General features: G+C 50.6%; 1 protein-coding gene across 1 annotated transcript in view; it reads left to right on the forward strand.

Annotated features, from left to right (window-relative positions):
* Positions 1-3,161: 3,161 nt before the first annotated feature.
* JAKMIP1 (janus kinase and microtubule interacting protein 1) overlaps positions 3,162-12,934 on the forward strand; it is a 113,266-nt gene continuing 103,493 nt past the window's right edge. The window contains 1 exon segment of the mRNA XM_032493730.1: positions 3,162-3,368. The gene's annotated coding sequence lies outside the window, so the exon portion shown is untranslated.

Here is a 12,934-nt window from a genome sequence, read left to right on the forward strand (position 1 = left end):
TGCTATGGGATATTGAATGAATGAGTGAATAAATGAATGAATGAATGATTGGAGGCTGTGCTCCTGCTACTCTCCCTGCCTAAATGCCATTCAACCTTCCTTGGACCCCTGCTCCCTTATCTGCATGTCCATGTTTCACCCCTGCCAGGGCCCACTTCAGATGTCTTCACGTCCCACTGGGACCTGAGCCCCGGGTCCCCGTTACCATGTGGGCTTGCTACACTCTGTTTCCCTGCCTGCCTCCCTGACTTGACTAGAATGCCTCACAAGTGTGGGGGAGCCATTGGGACACCTAGCAATGGTCCAGAACATTTGAGGGACTCAGCAAATGTCTGCACCTGATGAAGACATCCTTGACCATCTTCCTTCCCCTGTGGTGGTGGTAACCTGGCAGTAACCCCATCCTGGTCCAAGCACCCCAACCCTGTAATTAGTGCCTCTCTTTGAGCTGGTCTGCCCTGCTTGCTTCAGCCTTGCCGCCCCTTCCATCATCCTCCAGTTCTGAAGTCGCTTTCTTGAGAGAAGCTAGGGCATAGATGAGCTCTGTGTGCCCCTCCCCTGGCTTTGTGCACACAGCAGGTGCTCAGTAGGTGTCTGCTGAGGAGTGCCCTCGGTACATCAAGCCACATTGAGTGGCTGGTGTAGAAAGGATGTGTAAACCACAAAAGAAGTTGATCTTGGCTTGAAAGTCACCTGTCACACTGCTTGTTCTTGGTGATGACTCATTTCAGGAGAGGTGGGACAGAAATGGTCTGATGCCTGGGGCCTTTTCTGGGACTTCTTAAGGGGCCCTTACATATCAATAAAGGGGAGATTCCAAAATAATGCAGGGAGTTTGTGAAGAGCCAGCAAGTAGAAGCAGGCAGATCAAAGGCTTTGCATTCAGGTGAGGACCTGAGCAAGTCCTCTACCTGCCTTCAGCTGAAATTTTGCCCCTATGAAATGAGGAAAGTAACACGCACCTCTCCAGGCCTTTGTGAACACCAGGATTTTGTGCGTAAAGACCTGATACCTTGTGGCTGCCTGTGGAGTGACAGCCATCTACTCCCAGGTATGTGGAAAGGCTGAGGCTTATTATAAATGTAGTTACTTTGGCCTTTCAGGGATAAGGCTGTGCCTGGACCACCCGTGGGGCTCTATCCTCACATCCTAGCATAATATCTGGCACCTAGAAGCTACATAGAACAAGTAAGAATATGGATATTGGAGCCAACCTGGGTACAACGTCCTGCCCCTGCTTGCTAGCTGGGTCACCTTGGCCGGGACCTCTTTCCCGCCAGAACATGAAAATGGGGCACCAATAGTACCCATGTCATAGGACTGTGGAATAATTGAGAGCTTGGAAAGTTTGGAACAGTTTCTAGTACAAAGAGACTGCTATATAAGCAGGGACTGTTACTGCTATTACTTCGTGCATGTTTGTTGAGTTGTGTTGAATTCCATCTGATGGGAGATGAGTGTGGATGCTGCCATGGTGCTTTGTTTTTCTTGCAGCGTAGTTATTGGTTCCCAGTGCTCACCCTCACCTCAGAGTTTCTCTCCTGTTCAGCATCTGGTAAAGTTTTACAGTGGGAAGTTAAAAAAGAAAAATTCACATGCACGGCACATTCTAAAGGAAGTTTCATCATGTTCTGGCGAATGTTGATAAACAACTCTCATTCCTCTGTTTGATGAGGATTTTGTTATGTGGGTCTTGAATATGAGTAGCAATTTTATCAGAAATTGTTTCTGTGGGTGTCTTTGGTGGGGAATTGAAGTAGGTGGTTTTCTGATAATATTGGAAGTTTTTCATGAACTGGAATATTTTGAAACCACTATTTTATGGAAGTGTTGTTACTAATTCAGTGGCTTTTAATTTGCTGTCAATATGCTTTGTTCTTGGAGGGTGATGGTATGGTGTTCAGCAAGGAACCTGGCTGTTCATTCCTAAAAATGTTCTTAGGTACCAGGAGAGCGTGCCAGGCATGGTGCTGGGTCCTGAGGATAGAAAACAAAACTGACAGTTCTTTGGACACCTGGAAAGTGGCCTTAGAGTCACACAGACCTGATTCAGCCCTGGCTTTGTCACTTGCAAGCCTTGGACCTTGGGGAGTTGACTTCACCTCTTTAAGTCTCGATTTCCTTACCTGTGAAATGGGAATAATACTGTTACTTATTTTACAAGGAGGTTTTGTGGATGGATTGAGATGGGTATGCCCTGCACATTGCCTAGCATAGAGTAGGTTCTTCCAAATGGCAGCTCTTGGTTAATTTGCTGCTTTTAGGGCCCAGGGGCAGGAGTCATGCCCAGAGAGACCCATGCAGCCTGACTCAGAGCCACCCCTGGGCCACTTCCTTTCCCTTGTTCTCTGGCTGGCAGAAAGGGTAAGGTCACCTTCTGCAGAGGACGTGGCTGTGTCGGGGGGTGAGAGGCCTGGTTTCCTGTGGGTTTGTGGCTTTGCAGCATTGTCCCATTGAGGGCACGTTAGGAGTTTCTGGAAGGTGGAGGAGGCAGGTGGTGGTGGATGGGGCAGGGTCTCCCAGGAGGGCACAGCCAGTGACCCCTGGCCTTGGGCTCGGTTTTCCTGTCTGGTTCCATCCAGTCTGCCTCTCAGCAGTGGTATTTACTGAGTGCTCCACCCCGAGCGGGTGCTTTATGCTGCTGTCTGGGCCTCTCAGCCACCGCGTAAAAAGGTAGGAGGAAACCGAGGCCCTGGGAGGCAACATGTCATTTAACAGCCAGAGTTAGTGAGTGGTGGAGCCTCAGGATGAGAGCCTTACTCCGTCTCCGCCCTTGCTGGGGCTTTCCGGGTGTGCTCCGCAGCGTAACGAGGCTGAGGTTTGGGCGTGGGTCCTTCTAAGAGGGGTTTCATGTGGATTGCTCAACAAGATTTCATTTCATGACAAAAGCAAAAAATGTCTGAAAAGCACTTCTAATTTTTTTTTTTTTGTCCTCTGAACATATATGCTAATTTTATATTTTACTGGGGTCTTACTATGCCAACTTTGTAGCCTGTCCTTTTTAAATACGGCAGTCCAACCTGAAGATTTCCCAATGAAGTGATCCTTTGGGGTGGGGACAGGAAGAAGGTGATGGGTGTGGCTAAGGAGGCAGGGTTGGGCGGGGCCGGAAGCGGAAGGGGTGGGGTCAAGCTTGAATTAAAAAATCAGTGACAGGAAGTTAGGCAGAACTCACCGGAAGTGGCTGGTGCTGGGGGTTAGGGTTAACCTCAATGCTTTTCTGCACAAATTTGCCTTTGGAGTTGAGGAGGTTTGGCAGGACCGGAGGAGAGGAGCCCGGGCAGGGAGTCGGCCTGCAGCGTCTGAGAGGCTCGGAGGCAGGACGGAGCAGGTGCTTCCCAGGCTGCTGAGAAGATGGCGGCTCTGACGTGCGTAGTGGCATTGGAGGGGACGGAGCGGGTGAAATTGACGTTTGCGGGAGTGCAGCCACTATTGTATGGCTGTTCTCTGGGCCAGTCCATGGAAGGAGCTTCTTTGCGGCAGGCCCTGCAGTGGTCGCCTTAATTCACATAATCCGTGCAGCCTTCTGTGGTGGGAGGGTTTCCTCTGGCTCAGGTGACATGCCTTGATGTAGGTCCTACAGGCCATAAGGGGTGGAGCCAGGATTCCACTCTGGGTCTGACAGTGAAGTCCAGGCTTTCTGGGAGGCCCGCGTTTTCAGGGGCAGGAGACTTGTTGGTCATGGAAGGCTTCTTGGAGCAGGTGGTGATGTGGCTTATACACCTTTAGCAGGCTAACATGAGGTCAGGGTAAGAAGAGCAGTGGATTGGGAGTGAAGAGGCTGGGTTCAAATCCTGCTTTCGTGTGTACATCTGGATTAGACAAACCCTCTCTGGGCTCCATGTCCCATTTGTACAATGGGGAGGTGGGACCAGATGGCCTTCCTCAGCATCCCTTCCAAGTCTGGAGCTTACTCCTTCTCTACATCAATGTTTGCTAAATATTTTTCTCTTGGGGAAGCCTGTTGTCTGACTACCAGCACCATCTCCCTCCTTGAGCTCCCTTCCTGTTTTCGGGACGCCCGTGGGTGTCCAGGCAGGTGTCCCTGTTCATGACAACAAGGGCTGTGCCCTGCCTGCCATTTTGAAAGACTAGCTCTTTCTGGCCACCTGGGCTATCAGTGCTGCTAGCAGGTTTACCTGCTGGGGGAATGTCATGAAGGAAGACCGGGGGCCTGACAGGGCTGTGTTCACCAAGTCTTCCTGGGTGTTCAGGGGAACCTTAAGCCAGTCTGTCTGTGAGAGCCTGCATTTCCCTACTTGTAAATGTGGAAGTATTCTCTCCCTTAATCTCTTTGACCTCCTCCTCACTCCTCCCACCTCGATTTTCACCCCAAGGGCAGTGGGGAGCCAAGGGTGATGTGCTTCCCATTTCTGCAGGAAAGTAGCCCTGTGAGTGATAAAGGAGCTTGGCAAGTGTTTGGAGAGATTCAAAAATAGATTAAAATATAAAATACAGCTTGATTCAAGCTTTAGGAATTCTGCTTTGTCCCTGTTCACTTGGACCATAAGTTCTATGGGTTTGGCCTCCTATAAAGTTTACATCCACGCTCACCTCAGGCCCAATCATCCTCCACCAGATGAGGACACAGCCTCTCACTGTCTCTGACTCTGGGGCCTCCTCCAGGCAGCCCTCCGTGCTGACCTGGAGGAAGTGATCTGAAGTGCATGGGTGTCTGACCTTGCCCTTCTAGGCATAAACCTCTCCACAGCTCCACAGCTGTGCTCAAGGTCAAGGAAAACCCCTTAAGTGATTTATTGTCCTTCCTCTCTTACACTAGACCTCCAGTCACACCAGGGCAGCACTGTGCCTTGTTCATCGCTGCACCTTTAGTGCCTGGGAAAGTATCTGGCACTTAATAGTTTCTCAGTAAATGGTAATGATGCTGCCTGCCACTGTATGTCTGCTGAGCAGGACACATCCGCCGTTAGGAGTTTCAGTTACAGCCCTGTGGGTGTCAGTATTATTATCTCTTATATGAATGAGGAAACAGATTCAGAGAGGATAAGAATATTGATAGGATTGAAAACGATCATTGAATAAATACATGGTTACCCTCTTAACATCTTTAATGAGAGCCTGGAGGCATCTGTTACTTCACATGGAAAAAAAAAGTCTGAGCCCTGAGTCTGAAGTCTTTGCCAGGTGCAGAGGGAGCCCGGGACTGGCAGGCACACTGCAGGTGTGGGCAGGGTCCACCTGCCTGGGCAGAGCTGGATGCGAAATCCAGTCTGTGCCAGGCACGCTGCGGTGAGCTCTCAGCTGCAGTCAGGCGACCACCATCTTTACCAGCTGTGCAGCGATGTAGTGACAGTGAAATACTCATGGGACTCTATCACGCAGGGTCTGCCGATTTCTACTCATCATTATTTTTCCACTGTGAACATTTAAAACTATTCAAAATTAAAATATTGCACAAAGAAAAAAACCACCAGCATTCAGCTCTATTCCAAGCACCCTGAACCACTGTTTTAGTGTCCTTGCCAGCATTGTCCAGCGGCAGCATGCACCCGTTGTCGATGAAACATTTGGCTTTTCACGTGGGATGAAGGGGTCTGGTTTGGAGCTCATTTTTTTTATGCCCTGATTCTGTTACTCCTGAGCTGTTGAACTCGGGCAAGTTCCTCAACCTCTCTGAGGCCTTAGCAGTCCTCTAGAGAACCCTACCCATAAGGAGGAGGTGGGAGATAGATGAAAAAGGGCTTGATCCAAGCCAAGGAGTTTGATTTTCACCCCGAGGACAGTGGGGAGCCAAGGACAGTCTGTGAATACAGTTTACTGTTTTCTAATTCTCAGAAAAGTAGTGATAGTCGCCAGGATCAAGGGACCTTGGATCAGAACTCTAGGTGGCTGAGGGTGGCCATGGACAAGGGGGCAGTTGGGGCTGCATGGGGCGGGACAGAGGGTGAGGAGGTGGCCAGAGGGGGACTATCAGCAAGAGGAGACATAAGAAAGCCATTCTCAGCAGGCCCCTGGGAGCTGGGCGTCTAGTCTAGCTGGGGAGTGCTGAGGGGCCTGAATGGGAGACAAGGGTCTGGACCAGGTGAGAGGGGGTTTTACCCTCCTGGAAACCTGCTCAGGAGAGCCTGGGGGTGGGCTGGGGGCACACTGCAGCTGCTCCAAGGGGCTTCGGGGAAGAGCTGGGACTTAGAGATGGGGAAACTGAGGCTCCCAGCGGCTGTGCGACTTCTCCAGAGTGACTCAGCAGGTTGAGAGGTACAAGCCCAGGTCCCCTGCCTCTCTGCCCGGTGGCCCACTTGGTCCACGCTGCCCGCTTGCGAGGACAGAGGGACCCCACTGTTACACCTGAGGACGTGAAGCTTGCGTTTTCTTTCTTTTGTTTTCAGGTGAATGAGTTTCTTTAAATTTTCTTTTAAATATGTATGCATTTTCCCCCATGGGGGGGGCAATTAGGTTTATGTGTTTATTTATTTTAATGGAGGGACTGGAGCTGGAACCCAGGATCGTGCATGCTGAGCATGCGCTCTACCACTGAGCTATACCTTCCCCCTCAATTTTCTTTATTAAACATCTACTGTTTGCCCATGACTGTGCAGTAGCCTTTAGGGTGTGAAATCTAAAGGGGCAGGACGGCCGCCCCCTCGGGGGAAGGCTTCCTCTTTTTGGAGCGCCGCTCTCCAGTGAGAGGGAGTCAGCTCGGGCTTTGGACTGAACTTGAGGTGCATGCCTCCATCTCTTCACACTTATTTTTATTATTATTCTTATGGACATTTAAAAACAGATTTAAACAAAATTTCTTCATGACTAGGGTTATAGGGTATCTCAGGAAGGTGGCTTTTGTTTTCTTAGACACAGAGCCAAAGCCCAGGGCCGGCCAGCGTCGGCTGAGGGTCCGTGATCCTCTCTCGCTGTGCCCAGAATCCCTGCCGGCTGCCCTGCCCTCTTGTCAAGGTCATTTTGTACGTGGTGATGCTTATTCTTGATCATCATTGTGTTTTACTTCTCAGTTGATTATTTGGGGAAGTCTGTCTGTGGTTCGGACAGAGCCGCAGCCCTGCCCTGCATGTAACTGCCCTTTATCCAGTGCTCGAGGCCTGGGTCAAGAAACATAATCCTTTTGCCACATAGGACATGATTGCAATGACTGGTGACATTGGAATAGGAAATGTGTCAGTGACAAAGTTTCCTGGTCTCGATCATTGTGTCGTGAGTTCATAGTGCCCTTGGTGTTGAGATGAAAGCCACAGCACTTAGGGTGGGGCGTCATGAGGCCTGAAGTGCACTTCCAGATGCTTCACAGAAATAGACAGATATGTATAGAAATGTGTCTTTATAGACACAGTTGCTGTGGGGCCATGTGAACGATGGGTGAGTCTAGGTGAAGGTATGGGATGTTCATTATACTATTCTCGGAACTTTTCTGTAGTTTTGAAACTGCAGATTGAAAAGTTTGTACAAACGTACTCCCAGTGGGAGAGGCGTGCTGAGAACCAGCCGTGTCCACCTGTCCACTCTGTGGCCTCCGGCATTTTCTGTGTCTCAGTCCCATGGAAGCGGAGAGAACTTCGTGCCCTGCAGTTCAATTCTGACCAGCCATTTGGGGGCCAGTCTTGAAATAGGGGCACAGTCTTCTGACAAAATTCATTCTTCCCTCTATAGAGAAATCATTGCATCTTCAGAATCTCCTTTTGGGTCAACTTTCCATAAAAATTTCACTTCTCTTCTTCTCTTACATTTTCCTTAAAGTTGTGTTGCCTTCTAAAATTACTCAAGTAGTATTTGTTGTTGTAGTTATTCAAAAGAGAGGAGAGTGAAGAAATGAGTAAACTCTTTTGTTTCATCCCGGGTGGGGTAACCCATGGTGGGCGGACGGTCCAGAATGTCTTCCTGTGCTCGCGGGAACACATGCAAACATGCACACGCAGTCTAGGAGGGCTTGGGTTATCTTTTCACTTTTTATCCTTTGTTAACCTGGGCTTCCTACTTTTCCTTGAAGACATAGCTTAGGGACTGCCTCCTCCAGGAAGCCCCCCAGGCTCTGAGCACTGATCTTACTTCATTGCAGTCATCTGATTACAAACCGCCCTCCCTGCCAGATTTTGAGTAATGCAAGGGCAGCAGCTGTTTCTATTTCACCGTCTGCACTTGAGCCGGGAGCCCAGGAGGTGCACAGTCAGGGTTCATGGAGTGAACAGGTGGGTAGAGGAGCCATCCCGGGCGAGGAAGCCACATGAACAGAACCTTGCAGGTAAGAGAAGACTTCTCGTTTAAACATTTCCTCTAGACCCTGGGAGGAGAGTCGCAGGGGCCTGGACATGTGGGGACAGAAAGTCACTTAGGGAAACGTGGCCACTGCCACCCTGGGGCTCCCATTCCCTGGCTGATTCTGTCTTGGTGCTGATGCCCTGTGTGGCAGGGCTGATGGGATGGCCATGAGGACCAAGGGTGGGGCTGGGGCCAGGTCCTCCCTCCTCCCCAAGGCCCAGTACAGGCTTAGCCCACTGGAGGTCTTGGGGACAACAGTAAGCAGCCTCAGCCAGGGTTGCAGCAGCACAGGGTTTAGATGTGGGCCTGGCCCAGGTCTCATTATCCTTCCGTGACCCCGACTCCTTCCTCATTAGAGGCCCTGTTTTCTGCAGCTGGGAGTTATTAATCCTATCTGCAGATCATCCAGTTGGTGCCAAGGGACCAGGTCACTGCCAGCTGGAGGAAGTTGAAAGTTCAGCAGGATGTAAAGCTGAGGGGCTGGCTTCATAGCCTGTGTTCTCAGGCGCTGCAAAGAAGAGCATCCCTTGCTCTGAGCAGCTTTCCCGGGTTCACCTTTCCATTCAGGCCAGAGGGCCCTGGCTCTTCTGCAGACAGTAGAGCACTGGACTGACATTTCAGAGGGTTTGCGTTAATGGAAGAGAGTGGCACGGTGTGGATGTGTCTAGGGAAGAGAAGTCAGCATCTTTTGGGGAACCTGTGGAGAAGAAGGGAGAAATTCAGCTTTTCTGTTAGTTTTTATTATGAATGATAAATATTAATAATGCTTGAGTATTAAACGTCTTCATAGCTTTGCAAGAATATACACTTCACCAGCTTCGAAATTAGCATTTTCCCTATTTAATGGAGGCACAAACTGAGTGGCAAAGTGACTGTGGAAAGCCAGGACTTGTTGACTCATCCCTGGTTCCGTGCTGGGCCCCGTGCGGGAGTTGAGACTTAGAGATGAAAGCAGCACAGGCCTAGTCTCAGGGCGCACCTGGTCTGGCGGGGCTTTGAGGTTTACCCGCGAACATGTACGACAAGTAAGGGTTCCTCTTCGTCTTCCCGCATCCATCATTGTTTCGCAGTCACTCCCTTGGAATTCGGTTCTGAACAAATGCTGACGTGAACTGAGATGGTTTACATGACAGCAGGCTCTGTATCCTTTTCTCTCGCAGCTTCTTGTCTGCCTGTCCACCGAGGCTGACGGTCCTTGATGGCTGGGGCTGTGTTGTGAGTACCTGGAGGTGGTGGGGAGGGTGGTGATGGTGATGGTGATGGTACTGGTGGTGGTATTGTTGCCAGTGGATGCAGCCGGTGTTCCAGGTTCTTGTCCCATCCCAGAAGGAATTCAGAGACAAGATGTACTGGTTAAAAAAAGTAAAGTGAGAATTAATTAAAGGATGAATAGTACACTCTCAAGAGGAGAACGGGCAGGCTCAGGTGAGCGGCTGCCCTGAGTTTCTTTGGCAAGTCGGTTAGTTAGGGTGTAAAAATGAATGGGCAGAATATTCATTGGGGAGGGAAGGGTTTGGGGTCATATTCCCTGATTATCATCCCAACTCCACCTTCCCAAAGGGAGGAGGGATTTTTGTCCTTATTTAGTCTGGATCTGAAGTGTCATAGCGTCGGTGCATGCTGGGTACTTCTAATCTGCAAGGCTAATTTTATTGTAATGAGGTCATAATGAGCAAAAGGTTACATTCAGACACTGGAGATTCCTGCTTTTTCTCACCTATCTTTGTTGGCCTCCAGGCTGCTTATCAGCCCAGAGGTTCCTGCTTTTCTTTCTCTGCCCAGGGACCCCTGGCTGCTTACATGATGTGTGGTTTCTTGCATTTGGCCTGTGCCCCTCCTTTCTGCCCAATTCCTGCCATTTGGTCTGTGCTCCCCTTTCTCTGCTCACATCTAGCTATCTGCCTGCTCTAACAGTATTGGTGGTGGTGGTAAGAGTGGTGGTGGTGTTTAGGGTGAGGGTGATGGTGTTAATGATAGTGATGATAATGGTAGTGGTGGTGGTGAGAGTGATGGTGGTGTTGTGTTGCTGGTGGTGAATGATGGTGATGGCGGTGGTGTTTAGGGTGATGGTGATGGCAGTAGTGATGGTGTTAATGGTGATGATGATGATGGTGGTGGGTTGGTGGGGAGGGTGGTGATACTGATGGTACTGGCGATGATGGTGGTGGTGGTGAGGGTGGTAATGGTGGCTGTGGTGTTTAGGGTGATAGTGATGGTGATGGTAGGGAAGGTGGTGAGGGTGGTGATGGGGATGGTGATGCTGGTGGTGAGGATGGTGGTGAACATGATGTGGTAGTGGTTATGGTGGCGGGGGTGATGATGTTAGGGATAATAGTGGCTGTGGAATTGGTGGTGGTGTAGTAAAACTTAAAACTACAGGTCCATACTAGGCACTCTTGTAAGCACTCTAGCTGTCTGAATCTGTGTGGTTGTAACCACCACTAGGCCCATTCGCCCAGGGAGACACTGGAGGCACAGAGCCGCACAGTTAGTGCGTGCTAAAGTTGGATTCAAACCCTCGTCGGCTGGCTCCAGAGCCACATCAGGATTACCCAGGTGTGATCATGAGACCTCCAGCATCACATCACCTGGGAGCTCTGTGGAAATGCAGACTCATAGGCCCCAACGCAGGGGATCAGCATCACTCAGGGAGGGGACCAGCTAGGAAGTATTCAAGGAACTTGTTCTCATGCACGTTAAAGTTTGAGAGGCGCTGCATTGAACTGCCTCCTAGTCTTGCTCTCAGTGGCTGAGTCAGCTTGCAACCCAGGCTCGTGACTCTGGTCTTGATATTCAGAGTGTCCTGCATGCAGCACAGTGTCACTTTAAACAGGACCTGTGCCTTGTCCCCTGGGCAGATGAAACCATCTAATCCAAAGGTGGTAGTGGGTGGTGGGGGAAGGGAGAGGGGAGGAAGGGTGGGTCTTCTCACTCTTCATTGTATGCTTGAATCCCCTGGGCATCTTGTTAAAATGCAGGTTCTGATTCAGTGGGCCTGGGGTGGTGCCTGTATCTCTTACAGGATCCCAGTGATGCTGGCACTGCTCGCCTGTGGACCCACTTTGAGTGGCAGAGCCCTAGGCAAGAGGTTGTCAGACTTGAACTAGCATCAGTGGCACCTGGAGGGCTAGCTAAACTCAACCCCAAGTTTCAGATTCAGCAAGTCTGGGATGGGCCTGAAATCTTACAATCTAGCTTCCTGGTGATACCAGTGCTCCTGGCCTGGAGGCCACACCTGGAGCAGGCAGGGCCCGAAGCCAGCGACTTCCACTTCGGCTGCACATTAGAATCACCCGAGGACCTTAAAAAACCACTGAGGCCTGGACCTCACTCCGAGATTCAGAATCAGTGGGGCTGATCGGAGGCTGAGCATCGGGAATTCTCAGCCGAGAACCACCTCTCCAGAGTCATTTTTTCTACCCTAATTGCCGGGGGAGGTGAGAATATCATACCATTCTTGTGCCCATCCCAGAAGAGTCTGATTCAGTGGCTAAGTGGGGCCAGGCAGAGGCATGAACAATAAATTCTCCAGGTTTTTCCATTGAGCCATGGGGCTGAGAATGGCTGATCTGGACCAAGAGGTCCTGCCTGTTTCCTCGAGGCTCCTGTGCTGCTGGCCGTGGGCCCTGGGGGCCACTTCGTGCTCTGAGCCTCTCCTTCCTGCTCTGGGTGAAGGGAAGCACCTTGCAGTCAGGGAGGCCTATGCAGTGTGGGTGGGTGGGGAGGGTGTAGCTTAGTGCTAGAGTGCAGGCTTAGCGTGCATGAGGTGCTGGGTTCAATCTCCATTACCTCCACTTGAAATAAATAAACCTAATTACCTACTTACCCCCCAAAAGCAAACAAACAAAAAAATCCAAAAAAAAAAAAAAAAGAAAGAATTAGAGACCTACACAGAGACCCCACTTCTGCTGCTCCCCGCTGGGCTGTGTGACCTCCAGGAACTTAGTTGACCTCTCTTCACGTATAAAACAGGGGAAATAAATTATTTGCTCCGAAGCATTGCGTGAGACAATGTTTATAAGCAGCTTGCATGGTACCTGAACGTGGGAGCCACCCTTAAGATCAGTAGCTACGGACACGTGGGCATTACTGAGTGTCTCATGCAGCAGCTCTCCAGCGGGGTGGGGGGGGTGGGGGCAGGAGAATCACGGGGGTCTTTAGGACCTGGGTCTCTGTGGTCTTTGTTAGCCTTCCAGGGCTTCTGATGCCCAGCAGTGTGAACACCACTGATATCATAATCTGGTGGCTGTTACTAGCTAGTAGTAAGGAGGGCACCCAGACTTCTGGCCTGGGGGACTGTTGGGGTCTTCCCCGGGGTGAGGAACATGGGAGAATCACAGCTGTGAAGGCGGGAGGTGGGGGGCCCAGTTCTGGGCTGCCTAGTGTGAGGTGTCTCTGGGCCAGTGTGGGGAGGTACAGATGGCAGTTGGGGACATGAGTCTGAAATGCATGAGACAGTCCTAGGCTGAATGACTACTGTCTCTCAGGAAAGGCTCTGGTTCTTCAGGACTTAGAGCTTCTTGCATTGTACTGTGACATTAACTGTCAGTCATACGAGTGAGATCCATTTGCGGGATCTGGTGGGATGTGGTGTGCTGTGGACTGGTTCTGGGTCTCACTTACTGTCTGCTTTGTCCCTCAGGCCGTGGCTCTCAACACTCCGATCGCTGCCTCCCCTGTGCGTTGTCAACCCCTGTCCTCACCTTCT

Source organism: Camelus ferus, chromosome 2, assembly GCF_009834535.1.
Source record: "Camelus ferus isolate YT-003-E chromosome 2, BCGSAC_Cfer_1.0, whole genome shotgun sequence".
NCBI lineage: Eukaryota > Metazoa > Chordata > Mammalia > Artiodactyla > Camelidae > Camelus > Camelus ferus.